The sequence below is a fragment of the Arvicanthis niloticus genome, chromosome 1, assembly GCF_011762505.2.
Source record: "Arvicanthis niloticus isolate mArvNil1 chromosome 1, mArvNil1.pat.X, whole genome shotgun sequence".
NCBI classification, from domain to species: Eukaryota; Metazoa; Chordata; class Mammalia; order Rodentia; family Muridae; genus Arvicanthis; species Arvicanthis niloticus.
The window spans coordinates 80213094-80225267 of record NC_047658.1 but is presented as its reverse complement, the minus strand read 5'-3'; the positions used below and the strand labels follow the sequence as shown (position 1 = coordinate 80225267).

General features: G+C 45.8%; 1 protein-coding gene across 1 annotated transcript in view; it reads right to left on the bottom strand.

The window, feature by feature from the left end:
* The window catches only part of Parva (parvin alpha), a 151557-nt gene that overhangs the window by 102119 nt on the left and 37264 nt on the right, over positions 1-12174 (bottom strand). The gene's annotated exons all lie outside the window — the stretch shown is intronic.

Genomic DNA, 12174 nt, shown 5'->3' with positions numbered 1-12174 from the left:
AGAGCTGACGGGTGGGTTAGGCCACCCGATAAGCAGCAGCAGTAGCAGCTTCCTTCCAGGGAAGACTGAAGGCTGGTCAGAACCTACCATACTAAACCAGACCTCTGGGCTGGAAGTTCCTTCATGTGCCACGTCCACCATCACTGCTGGAGCAACTTGCTACAGGCTGGCTTCACTACTTCCTCTCAGGTCTTCTCTACCCATGCCCACTCCTGCTGATGGCTGCCACATCCGGTCTTCGTTGCACAGGAAGGCCTCTGTCAGTGTCATGTTCAGCCCCCACCCCATCCCTGTATCTCAGTGGTAATTTGACTGCCCACCGCTCCTTTGTCTTGGTATTTTCCAGGTTGGACTACTAAGAAAGATGCTGTAATTATTGCCCAGCTCATCTTTAAGTGCCAAACCTCGTGATAGGCCACAGGCAAGCCTCCTGCTTGGCCATCTGGTCCGAAGAGCCCAGTTTGGATTCTGTGGTAACAAATATGGCTACCTAAGGTATCCATCCCTGCAGCACTGGAACACAGACCACCAGCAGCGCCCCTGACATTTGTAACAATGTTGCAAGGTCTCTGATTCTGATTACCTGTAATTAGACAGTTTTGGTGACCAAACAACCAAGGAACAAGAGCTGAGATTTATTTTCCTTTAATTCTTAAAATCTCACCAGCCTAATTCTCAGAAGACAGACTGAGCATTTCATTGGATTGAGAGAGGAAAGTTAGCATGAATTCAGCTGGGATCCACGGAATTTACCAATTTTATGATCTATCCCGGAAAACTAGCAAGGATCTTTCTTTCCCAAGGCCACATCCATGGTTACTGTGGGGATGGAAAACTCAGGGTTTAGCTTACAAAAGGCAGAGTTGCCCCACTCCCCAGGGAACTAGTGAGTTGAGGTGTCTATCCTCAGGGGAAATGAGAGACAGAATGGACCCCAGGCCTCATTTGGAGCAACTTGGGGGATTAGTAGAGAAAGAGTACATCTCCTCATAGAAACTTCTAGACTTCATTAGAACTACTGTTATCCACTTCCAGAAGTGGACAGAATCCCCATGAAAATGACTCTCCCCAGCCCATCATTTAGTGTTCTTGGCATCTGAACTTGACAGAGGTAGTCTGGACAAAGATGACACCTGTCTTGGGTTGTAGCAGGATATTTCGCCCACTACATTTTACAATAAAGTTTGGTAATTTGGGAGGAGCTAAGGTGGGAGGAACGAAGAGTGGAAGGAGAGAGGAGGAAGAGGGGGAGAGGAGAGAGAAGATGGCTGGAGATGTCTGTCTGTCTCTAGCAGTCTCAGGACGTTATTCATATCTAGGTTAGTTAATTGGGTTAACAATTCTAACTTTGTGGGCATCTTGTTATTTGAGCATTACCAAATATATGAACCAACTGGATAACCTTAAGCTCTAAGAGTCTTCATTCTATTAGGTACCGAGGGATGGCGGGTATTATCTGGGCTCAGACAAGCATTGTGGACAGTGTGGTGGATTGGCAGAGTCGGCCACCATGCTGGCGTCTCGTGGGTGTCAGGGCCAGTGCTTCTGGTTGGCTGAAGCCTCGGTCTGAGCCAAACAGCAGCAGGAGCACAGCGCAGCTCTTGGCCTCTGGCCACTGCTAGTCGGGATCATGGCGGCTACTTGGAAAAAAGCAGGACCTTTGCGATGCTTTTTAAAATATTTCCGTTACACTGGGTCACTTATAAGTGAGTCTCACTGTTCCTTGATGTTTATCTAAATCATTTATATAAACCTGTGTGAGGATGTGTGGTATGTGTGTGAATTCGGACACATTCATGTCCACATGGGGCATGCCATAGCGTGAATGTAAAGATTAGGAGACAACTTTGGGGAGTCAGTTCTCATCTTTCCTTGAAGGTCTTAGTGACAAAACTCCAGTCTTCAGACTTGGGATACAAATGCTTCTGTCTCATCCAGCCATTTCAGTGGCCTGCCAAACTGAATTCAGCTGCATTCTTCTGATCTTGCAGGTAAGAGCAATGCGCAAGTAAACACTGGCAGAGATTCCTCTAAGATTCATGTTTAATGAAACACCCAAAGCTGCCATCTGATCTTCACATGTACATCACACACACACACACACACACACACACACACACACACACACAGAGAGAGAGAGAGAGAGAGAGAGAGAGAGAGAGAGAGAGAGAGAGAGAGAGAGAGAGATACAGATACACTCCTTCCCATTACTAGGAATCAAACACCACAGGGTCTTCTTTGTACACGCCAGGTAAGGATTCTACCATACCACTAAGCCACACGACCAGCCAGAATGCTTCTGCTCTATGAGATTCCTAGAGAGCTCAGGTTTGTACAGATGTAAAGCAGAGCATTGGTTTCCAGAACCTGCTGGAGGAATGGGGCTGCTTTCTGGGTGCTGGGTTTTCCAATCATATCAGTTTTACGATATGAAAGGGTTAGGGTCAGCTAAGCTCCATAACAATTGAATGACCACTAACTAGACTACATCGTAAATGGCTGAGACAGATGGCAGACTAAGGTTTTCATGAATACTCTGTGACAATGGTTATTTATCTTATATAGGTGATTCTGACGTGTGTGTGTGTGTGTGTGTGTGTGTGTGTGTGTGTGTGTAGAAAGAGAGAGAAGATAGACAGACAGACAGACAGATAGATAACACATGTGCCACAGCATACACATGTGCAGGTCAGTATGCCAGGCTAGTTACCCTCAAGCTTTGGGGATTTTCTGTCTCTGCTTCCTTTCTCACCATTGGAGCACTGGGGTCACAGTTGTGCTATCTCCTCCGGTTTTCTGTGGGCAGCTTCTGGGAACTTAAGAGACAAGCCCTTTGCCTACTGAGCCATCTTGACAGCCCAACTTGTTGTTGCTCTCTAAAGAACTCTTTAGTGCAGCTTGTTGCATGTTTTGACTTCTGCAAACGGAACTAGGAATCCAGACCTTCAGGAAATTGTCACAGGTGAAATGTTTAAGGGCGCTCGGTGTCAGTCACTGATGCTACAGTGCTCCATCTGGAGCACTTCCTTGTGTTGGCTGGTTAATCCTGCCTCTACCCACCTCTCAGTCTGAAATTCTAGCTGGTGCAGGTAGTGAGTGGCCTCGGTCTCCTAGGGGAGAGCAGAAATGATACTCATCCAGCCTCAGTGACTGGTAGTTACCAGGGATTCTCAAACTGGCTCCAGATTCTAGTCAGAACTGGATCTTAAGTCCCAACCGAGATCTCTGGAGGTGGAAATGGAGCTGGCTGTGCTGGTGAGTCGGAGAAGATCCTCAGGGCTTCAGGCCAAGAACCCACCCACTGAGAACCCCAGCAGTTCGGTCTTCCTCCCACACCCATCCTGCCCCAGGGAGAGGACCAGCTGGAAGCAACACAGAGAACAGGAGTGGAAAGCCCAACCCCAAAACTTCACCTAGAGGTCACAGCAACCTCCAAGCAAATAGGAGGAGGAGACTGGGAAGAGGTAGAGACAAGGGAACAAAACTCACATCACCCTGCCAGAGCCAGGCAGGCAGCCTGTGCCCCAGCCGTCATCTCTGCTTCATCTCTGCTTTGGTGCACAGACTTCCTTGGAGAATGTCTGAGACTAGGGAAGGTTTTCAGTCAGCTTACCTCAGGACCCAAACCAAGGAACCATCCAGCCACTTGTACCCTGGGCTGTGTGCTGTCTTTGAAATCTGTGATTTGGCCTCCCCACCTCACTCCAAGCTGGTTGAGGCTGGCCATCAGTGTTTCCTGTCAGAACTGAGCAGCAGTGGGTCTAGTCTAGAGGAAAGAGAGCCCTCATGAAATTTGTCTACACACACACACACACACACACACACACACACACACACACAGCCTGAAGAAGAGCAGCTGTCACTTCTAGACCACTCAGGCCAGGCCTAAATGGGAAAGAAGATCTCAGACCAGGTGCCTAGAGCAATAAATAAATAAATAAATAAACATTTATTTTTTATTTGTTATTTAGTATTTTTTTGAGACAGGGTAGGTCTTTCACACAGCCCAGGCTAGTCTCCAATTTTCAATAGCTCAGGATAACTTTGAACTCCTTGATTCTCCTGCCTCTACCTCCCAAGTGCTGAGATTACAGGTATTACAGGTATGTTTATGCTGTGCTGGGAATTGAACCTGGGACTCTGTGAAGGTTAGGCAAGCACTCTACCAACTGATTCCCGGCCTTGGCCCTGATGTATGGGATATTTTTGGTTTTACTCCTTCAATTTTGAAAAAGGATCTATAAACTCTCACTTAACTTGGGCCTTTTTCTGTTGAAAAAGAACTTAAGTAAATGCCCTCTGAGTGGAAAAGTTCCCCTCCTTCCATTTTTTTTGTATTAGGCAAGTCATACATATTCATGGTAGAAAATGGATTCGGAAAATACTGATAGAAAAATGAAGCACTCCAAATCCTATCTTCCAGATCCAACCACTGGTGATACTTTAGGACCGTGTTCCCAGACTTTGTTAAATGCAAGTGCATGTATGTGTTTTTACGTGAATCACATGTAATTACAAAAATCCTCTGAAGAATGTTATAGGCAATATGCTATAAAAATCAGTCTCCACAAGTATACAGAGTTGCATTTTAATTAGGTTATAAATCTTATTATGATATACCACCATTTACTTAACTAGTCTCATCCACTTCTTTTTTAAGATTTATTTTTATGCCTGGTGATGGTGGCTCACACCTTTAATCACTTGGGAAGCAGTGAAAGATCTCTGAGTTCAAGTTCAGCCTAGCCTACAGAGTGAGTTCCATGACAGCCAAGGCTACACACAGAAAAACCCTGTTTCAAAAAAAAAATTTTATTTTTATTTTTATTTTTAAATTCTGTGTCTGTGCATGTGAGTGTGATACTCAGGGAAGCCAGAAGAGGGGGTTAGGTCCCTTGGTCCTCTTTTAGAGCAATAAGCACTCTTACTGGCTACGTTATCTCTCCAGCCCCGTCTAGACCCTGTCTTTAAAAAAGTAACTAAATACAAACATAAAATTCAAAGGGAACAACAACCAAAACCCACAATGGGATTTTCAGTGTAACTTCTTTTAAGATAGAGAGGGGAGATGAACACAACTCATACCTGGCCCGTTTATTTCTTCATAATAAGTTCTTTGGACTGGGTGTAGTGGTGACCAACTGTGATCCTAGCACTTGGGAAGCATGGACAGGAGAATGAAAAAGACATTCAAAGTCACCCTCAGCTACACAGCAAGCTCGGAGCTAACCTGGTCTATCTGAGACCCTGTCTCAGAACAACAAAAGATTTAAATTCCTAAGTCCTAACTTTGCAATGGTTGGGTCAGAATGTTTTTGCAATATCCATGAATGTCTTCGGTCAATCATTTTGATCAATTTACTCGTGTGTTCCTTCAAGATGGAGCTCCCTGGAGCTGCGTTTGGAGACTAGAGCGATGCTTGGCTTTCTCAGACACAAACCTTTAAATCTAGCTTCAAAACAAAACTGCTTAAGGCTCTCCTCTATGAGCTCACCAACAACTAATGACATTTAAAAGACACACAGGCTTGTTTTGACTTTGGTTGTCTGCTAAACAAAAGCCCACATGGCAGATGTACCGCGGAGTACAATCGGCTCACAGTTTTCTGCAAGATTAGACTTAGCTACCGACCTTCTTACAGTCATCTGCCTCCCAACCTTCCACCCTTCTGCCCTCATTGCCTCCTAGCTTCTTTGCTCTTTCTTCTCCTCGTTTCCCCTTTCTTGTTCTTCATCACCACCATCACCACCATCACCACCATCACCACCATCACCACCATCACCCCACCATCACCATCATCATCGTGTGAGTGTGTATTATCACTGTGTGTATATGACTGTAAATGTAGGCACAAATGTGAAGACTGGGAAACAGTTTAAGTTGGTTCTCTTCAACCTTGGGTTCCAGGGATGGAACTCAGGTCATCAGACTTATTCTGCAAACACCTTTACCCATTGGCCTCCATTTCTAAAGCAGCTGGGAATACAGTCTGCTTTCTCTCTCTCTCTTTCAATGTAGCCTCACACATCTCATACTGGCCTTGGACTTGCTCTGTAGCTAAGGATGACTCTGAACTGAGCCTCCTGCCTGCACCTCCTGAGTGGTGTCTACCACCACGCCTGGTTTGTGCTGAGGATCAAAGCCAGGGTTTCCTGCAGGGGAGACAAGCACTCTGCCAACTGAGCAGCTTCCCCAGCCCCAAGCCTCTTCCTCTTCCTCTCTTTCACCTTTGCTCCTGCTTCCTGGCAGGCCTCTTCCCTTCTGGAAGAGTGAGGGCTCTGTACATGGCGACCTTGTGGAGTTGGGCAAAGGTTTCAGCTACACAGGAATGTCCGTAAACTCTTGAGTTTGGGGTATTTGTGATTTCAGTTCTGAGGAAATGGAATTGCTCTGAAGTCTCCTGACTCATCTCTCATCTTTCTCTTTAACTTATTTCCTGTAAGTGAGGCACTTGTGTGGGGCAGGGATGGTGTCATACAGCATCTCCTTCAGAGTGGCTGACCAGGCCAGGGATCATCTGAACGGGGCCCCTTACAGACATGAGCTAGAGCAAGAGGCTCACTGGCCGGCTCTGCAATCTTAGGCGTTGCTGGAGCAGCCCTAACGGCCGCCTTGAATTAATAATACGAAACACATGCTCCATCTGCCTGCTAATGGTGACAAAGCCATTTGTGTTCGGCATGGCCACAATCATTCTACAGATGAAAATCTTTCTAAAACTCATCACCCGGGCTGTTCAATCATCCTCACCAAATGGGAAGCCCCCCACTCCCACGCAGCATCCCACTTAGGACCTCTCAGCCAAAGCAGCCAGTTCAGCGTCAGGCATCATACTGCTGAAAAGGGGAACAGAGTAGAAACAGTTCACCCAACTTTTCAAACTTTCTGCTCCTAATAAGGCAGGCGAAGACCAGTGCCAGTAGCTAAAGTGGCACTGTGCCTCCCACAGATCCTGGGATATAGGTATGACTCCAGTGGGTTTCAGAGACCAAATCAAACTGGTTACAAGGCTGCTTCCTTAAGGAAAAAAGAATAAATGGAAAAAGGACTGTTATCAGCCAAATGTTAAATCTCTCTCTTTTTTCTTCTGGCTGCAAACAGAAAGATATTTCTTTGATAACTGAAATAAAAGTTGAATTATTGACTGATCACATTAATGCTGAATTTTACTACTGTCATATTTCAAAATGAAGTTAGTCTAACATTTATGCTTCAAATTAAGATTCAGTATAATATATACTGCAGTCCATAGAATGTCTTAGGTTCAGATGATGTAAATAAAGGTCAGGCCCCTTCGGGAATAAACATTGGCTAATCGTCTCCCTGTCCCCTCTAAATAAATCTAAGCGGCAATGACATCAGAGAGGGCTGTCTGGTTATCAAAGCATGGCTAGGGATAGGCTCTGACAGGCATAGTGATGCTATGGGCTGCTGATGAGGATGGTGTGGCTAAAATGCAGAGCTGTCAAAATGTAGCTCCTGCCTGCAACCTGAAGCTAAAGCCTGGTGAGAATGACTGGCATGCGCAGACCCGTTTCTCTCTCGTCCCTTCTGCCATGCTCCAAGCTTCTCATCCCGTCTTTGCTCTTAGATACACAATGCCTTTGGGTGACACTGAGAACCACGAATGGGTTCCACCGTCTCGGGATGAAGGTGTGGTGCTGACGTATTATCCTCAGCAAGTTGCATCATTAAGGCATTCATAGGGAGGGGAAGCAAGCAGTTAAGCCAAGCTGTCTGGGGCCAGCTGCTCCTGCTGGCCTAGGGTATGTGACACTGTACATCTAGCCTTCCATTCACAAAGAACACTGGTCCCTCTCTCTATGGTAAGACTTCTTGTTTTGGAGAGAACACATCTCCACCCAGAAGCCTTCCTGCCACTAGGCTTTGCTGAGTCTCTCCAGGCCCAATCATTAGATACCACTAACATCATCCACACAGGTCAGCCACGATCCTCGGATTCCTCACCATCCAAGTCCCACATAACAAACTGACAAAGAACCAAGTCCCTCCATCCCCAATTTTTAAGTGGTGCTGGGGATCAAACCCAGGGCCTCGAGCATCCTAGGCACGTGCACCACCATTGAGCCCAATCGCTAGCTCTAGATTCCATTTAAAATATTACCTTTTATAATTTCATTTGCCGCTTAGGAAAAGAAGACCAAGTGTTGGGCTGTATTTTCACTTTTCAAACACCAACTTAAGGAATCAGGAAAGGAATTCTCTGCAGCCACAAGAATGCCTTTCTCCCTCTGCCAACTCAGAGGCTGATACCCAGATAAGCGACAGGGTACAAAGAAAATACGACTCTCCAAATGTTTTCTGACACATCTCTTACTTCACCTTATACCCGCCTAGTGCCTGCTTCCTTTTCTTCCTCGTGTTTGTTTTTGTTTCATTTTGTGTTCGGTAGCACTGGGGACTGAATCTAGGCCATCACGCCTTGGCGGCCAGCTCTCTACCACTGAGCCACAACGCTTTTGTTCAAAAAACTTTAATATTCCTATTTTAATTGTAGTCTCATGGTCTTAAATGTCTCCAGCAATGCTAAAAGGAAAAAAAATGGAAGTATTATTTAATATTAACTTGGAGCAAAGAGGACAACTTTGGGGGCACTATAAATAAAAACTTCATATTAAACCACTTGAGCAGCTCCAGATTTGCAGGAAAAGCAACCAACTAATCGTGCTGAGTCTCGGACCAGGGAGGTGGGCTATCGGAAAATGTAAATAACTCCTGCCTGGCACCTCTAGCTATTTTTGTTTTAATTTAAGAACCGGAATGTAATTATCTCTTATTTACTACAGTCACAAACACCGCCAAAGGGAAAATAAACCATTCCTTTTGGGATGAAGTTGCTGACAAAGGTTTGACAAAGAAAAATAATTAATAGCTTGACGCTGGCACGGAGCTGAGGTTTGGCTAAGTGGGCATGCCAGGCACAGCCACCACTCAGTTCTCAGATCCTGGGGCTGGCAGAGCATGCGCCTGATTCTGTGCCTTTAAGACTGTTGTATGGGCAAAAGGCCCAGGAGGTTCTGAACACTCTCCTTAGGTCACCCTCCTCTGCAGACTTGCTGTGTGCTGCAAAGATAAACTTTCTGTTTGTGAAAGAGCCCCCCCCCCCCCGCCCCCAGGGGGTTAATGCCTTTCAGCTGGGGCAAATGACCTTCCAGTTTGTTGCTGGACTTTTCCTGTTGAGAATCTCATCCTGAAAAAAACAGTGGAAAGGCAGCCTCTGGGACAAGGAGCTGAAGGTGCCAATGTCTTACAGCCTGTATGACATCTCATGTAACTACACCTGTCTCTAGGGGTTCAGATGGGCAAGACTGCAGGATCTTGTGCAGGTGAAATCACAGGTAGCCGGGTCAAACCCTGAAGAGGAAGATGCTGAGGGATGGGAACATGGTGGCTGCCATAAAAGCATGAGGATCTGGGCTCAGACTCCCACACAGAAGCCAAGCATGGAGCATGCCTCTAAATCAAGCCTGGTGCTGGAGGAGTGGAGGTGGGCCCATCCCTGCAGGAAGATTCCTTCTCTTAAATGTACACAAGATCTACCATTGCTTGCACTTAAACTACAGAAGCTTTGGACACGGGGTTCAATTTTAGCAGACAGACATCCCTTGTCCTTTTGTGTATTGCAGATGCTAGGAAGCTCATGGCCCCAGAAAGGAAAGATACAATTCTTCTTCTTCTTCTTCTTCTTCTTCTTCTTCTTCTTCTTCTTCTTATTATTATTATTATTATTATTATTATTATTATTATTATTAATGATGGGTTCACCTGTCACAACCTATTGTGATAGCCCTTTGCTTCCCTGGGGCATGGGAAGACCTTCCAACAGGCAACTTGACTAGATCCTTGAGGAGGCGTGCAAAGAATCAAGTCTCAAAGGCAGGCAGGATCTGGTTGTGGCCTGGACAAGTCACTTAACGGTTCTGGCCTTAGTTTCCTCTCTGAACAGCCAAGGATTATGTTGGTTCAATTCTTCTTACATCCAAAGGAGAACAAACATGGAGCAGGTACCAAATACACCAAAGCCACAGTTATTATGACCATAAGGAGTATCAACAACGAAAGCACAGAGCCATGTCTAATCTCACCTCCACCACACAGCTACTCTCTCCCCTCCTTCCTAGAACTCAGGGCAGTTGATGCTCCAACTTCTCAGTGGCAATCTTGATTTTAGAAATATCTGTTAAGAATTTCAAAACCAAGGTGAGCCCTTTAAACACTGAAATGGAAAGAGAAATCAGGAAGTCCTCATCAAGGTCTGGCCACACACATAATAAGATCATTTATCTCTACCAGCGTCATTTCATGGCTCTTGGTAGCTTTTGTCCTCTTTGTAGACCTCTGGGGTAAAGGACATTTGGGGCCTACACATGTTTGCAGAACAGGCTGGTACATCCTGTCCTTGCTACAGAGCCTGGCACATCGGTGGCAAAACAGACTTCTCTTTTGACACACTTTCTTTCAGGAGTCTGGCTGGACCAGGGCTGACTGCTGAAGCCAACCCAGCCTTCATCCCCTGCTGGCTGCTGAACTGCCTCCTGAAGCCCTCTGGTGGCCAGTCCTATATTCGCACCCCACCCTCAACACTCTAGGACAAGGAGAAAATGCCCTTAAAAAACAAATCCACCCAAAGGTACACATAGCCCACTAGCAGCCCACTAGCACACTGCATGTTCTGTGAACAAAGGTGGGGTGTTTCATTGAGGCTGCCCTGGAAAATGACATATTTCTCTAATGTCTCATCCACTTCTTATCTCCTGGTGTCTGCTGTGTACCAGGCTGTGCTGGTAGAAGTGTAGGAAGCTCTCCAGCATAGAACAGAATGATCAGACTCGCATACCCAAGGGAGCCCTGGGGACTGCACCAGTTGCCTCAGGGAAAGTGGAGACAAAAGGAGGGAGGAGATGAAGAGTCAATCAGACCTTGGCATCTTTCCCAAGACTTCAGAAGGGAGCCAGGTAGAGAGAATGAAAGGCATTCCATGGAACCAGGGCTGACTGCGGAGACAGTCAGGAAGCTAGAAGCTCTCAGGAGGGAGAGTGACAGGCCAGTGACAGGTTCAGAGATAAACACAGAAGGTTCTTGAAAGCCTTGTGTATCATTGTGTATCATCACTGACTTTTCTAAGCATGCTGTAGGCTTCATACAAGCATTTGATTCCAATTTCACAGATGCTATGTAGGCCATCCATGACCCACCAACTCAATTGCAGCCTGACTATGAGTAGATCAGGGGACAAATCCCAGGACAGAAGCATCCTACAGCACACCTAACCCAACTTCCTGGAAATATAAGCTCTAGAGGCTAGACAGATGGCTCGGTGGTCAGGAGCACTTGTTGCTCTTCCAGAGGACCCGGGTTCGATTCCTAGCACCCACATTGTGGTTCACAACCATCTGTAACCCTAGTCCCAGAGGACCAGATACCTTCTTTTGGCCTCTGTGAGCACTTTATGCATAAGAGCACAAACATACAAGCCAACCAAAAATGTCTGTCCATCATATAAAATTTTTTTTAAAAAAAGGCAAGAATTTTAGAAAGAAAATATAAGAACCAAGGAAAGCCTGAAACCTATCCCTACCACAAGGAGATTAGGAATCTGGAACCACCTAAGAAAATGTGGTCCCAGAGCAGAGAAAGATGGTTCTTGGGTAAGAGCTAAGGGAATCTAAACAAAGTGTGGTGTGTGGCCTTTAGTGAAAGTTGTGCATCAGTACTGGCTCATCCACTGTACACAGGGTCTCATCTCACACCAGCATGGGTCTATGATAGGGGAAGGGCATGACAGATACATGAAAACCCTGTATTAGCCCCCTATAGTCTCTATAAATTCGTCTGCTCCAAAAACATATTAAAGCCTATTACTGTTATTACTGTTCACCTAAATATCTAAAGGAAAAGAAATAAAGGGATCTTTCGAAAGAAGCAAAGGAAGAAAGACCTTTGAGACAGTCTCTCATTGAACCTAGGGTCGTGTTTTCAGGCTACGCTGGTAACCAGTGTAGTGTGGTAAACACTTAGTGATGTGACATGAATGTTATTACACATGTGCCCATACATGTGGAGGTTAGAGGAGAACTTTCTAGAGTCAGTTCACTCCTTCTACCATGGGTTCTGGGGGACAGATCTAAGGCCCCAGGCTTTCATAGTAAGTA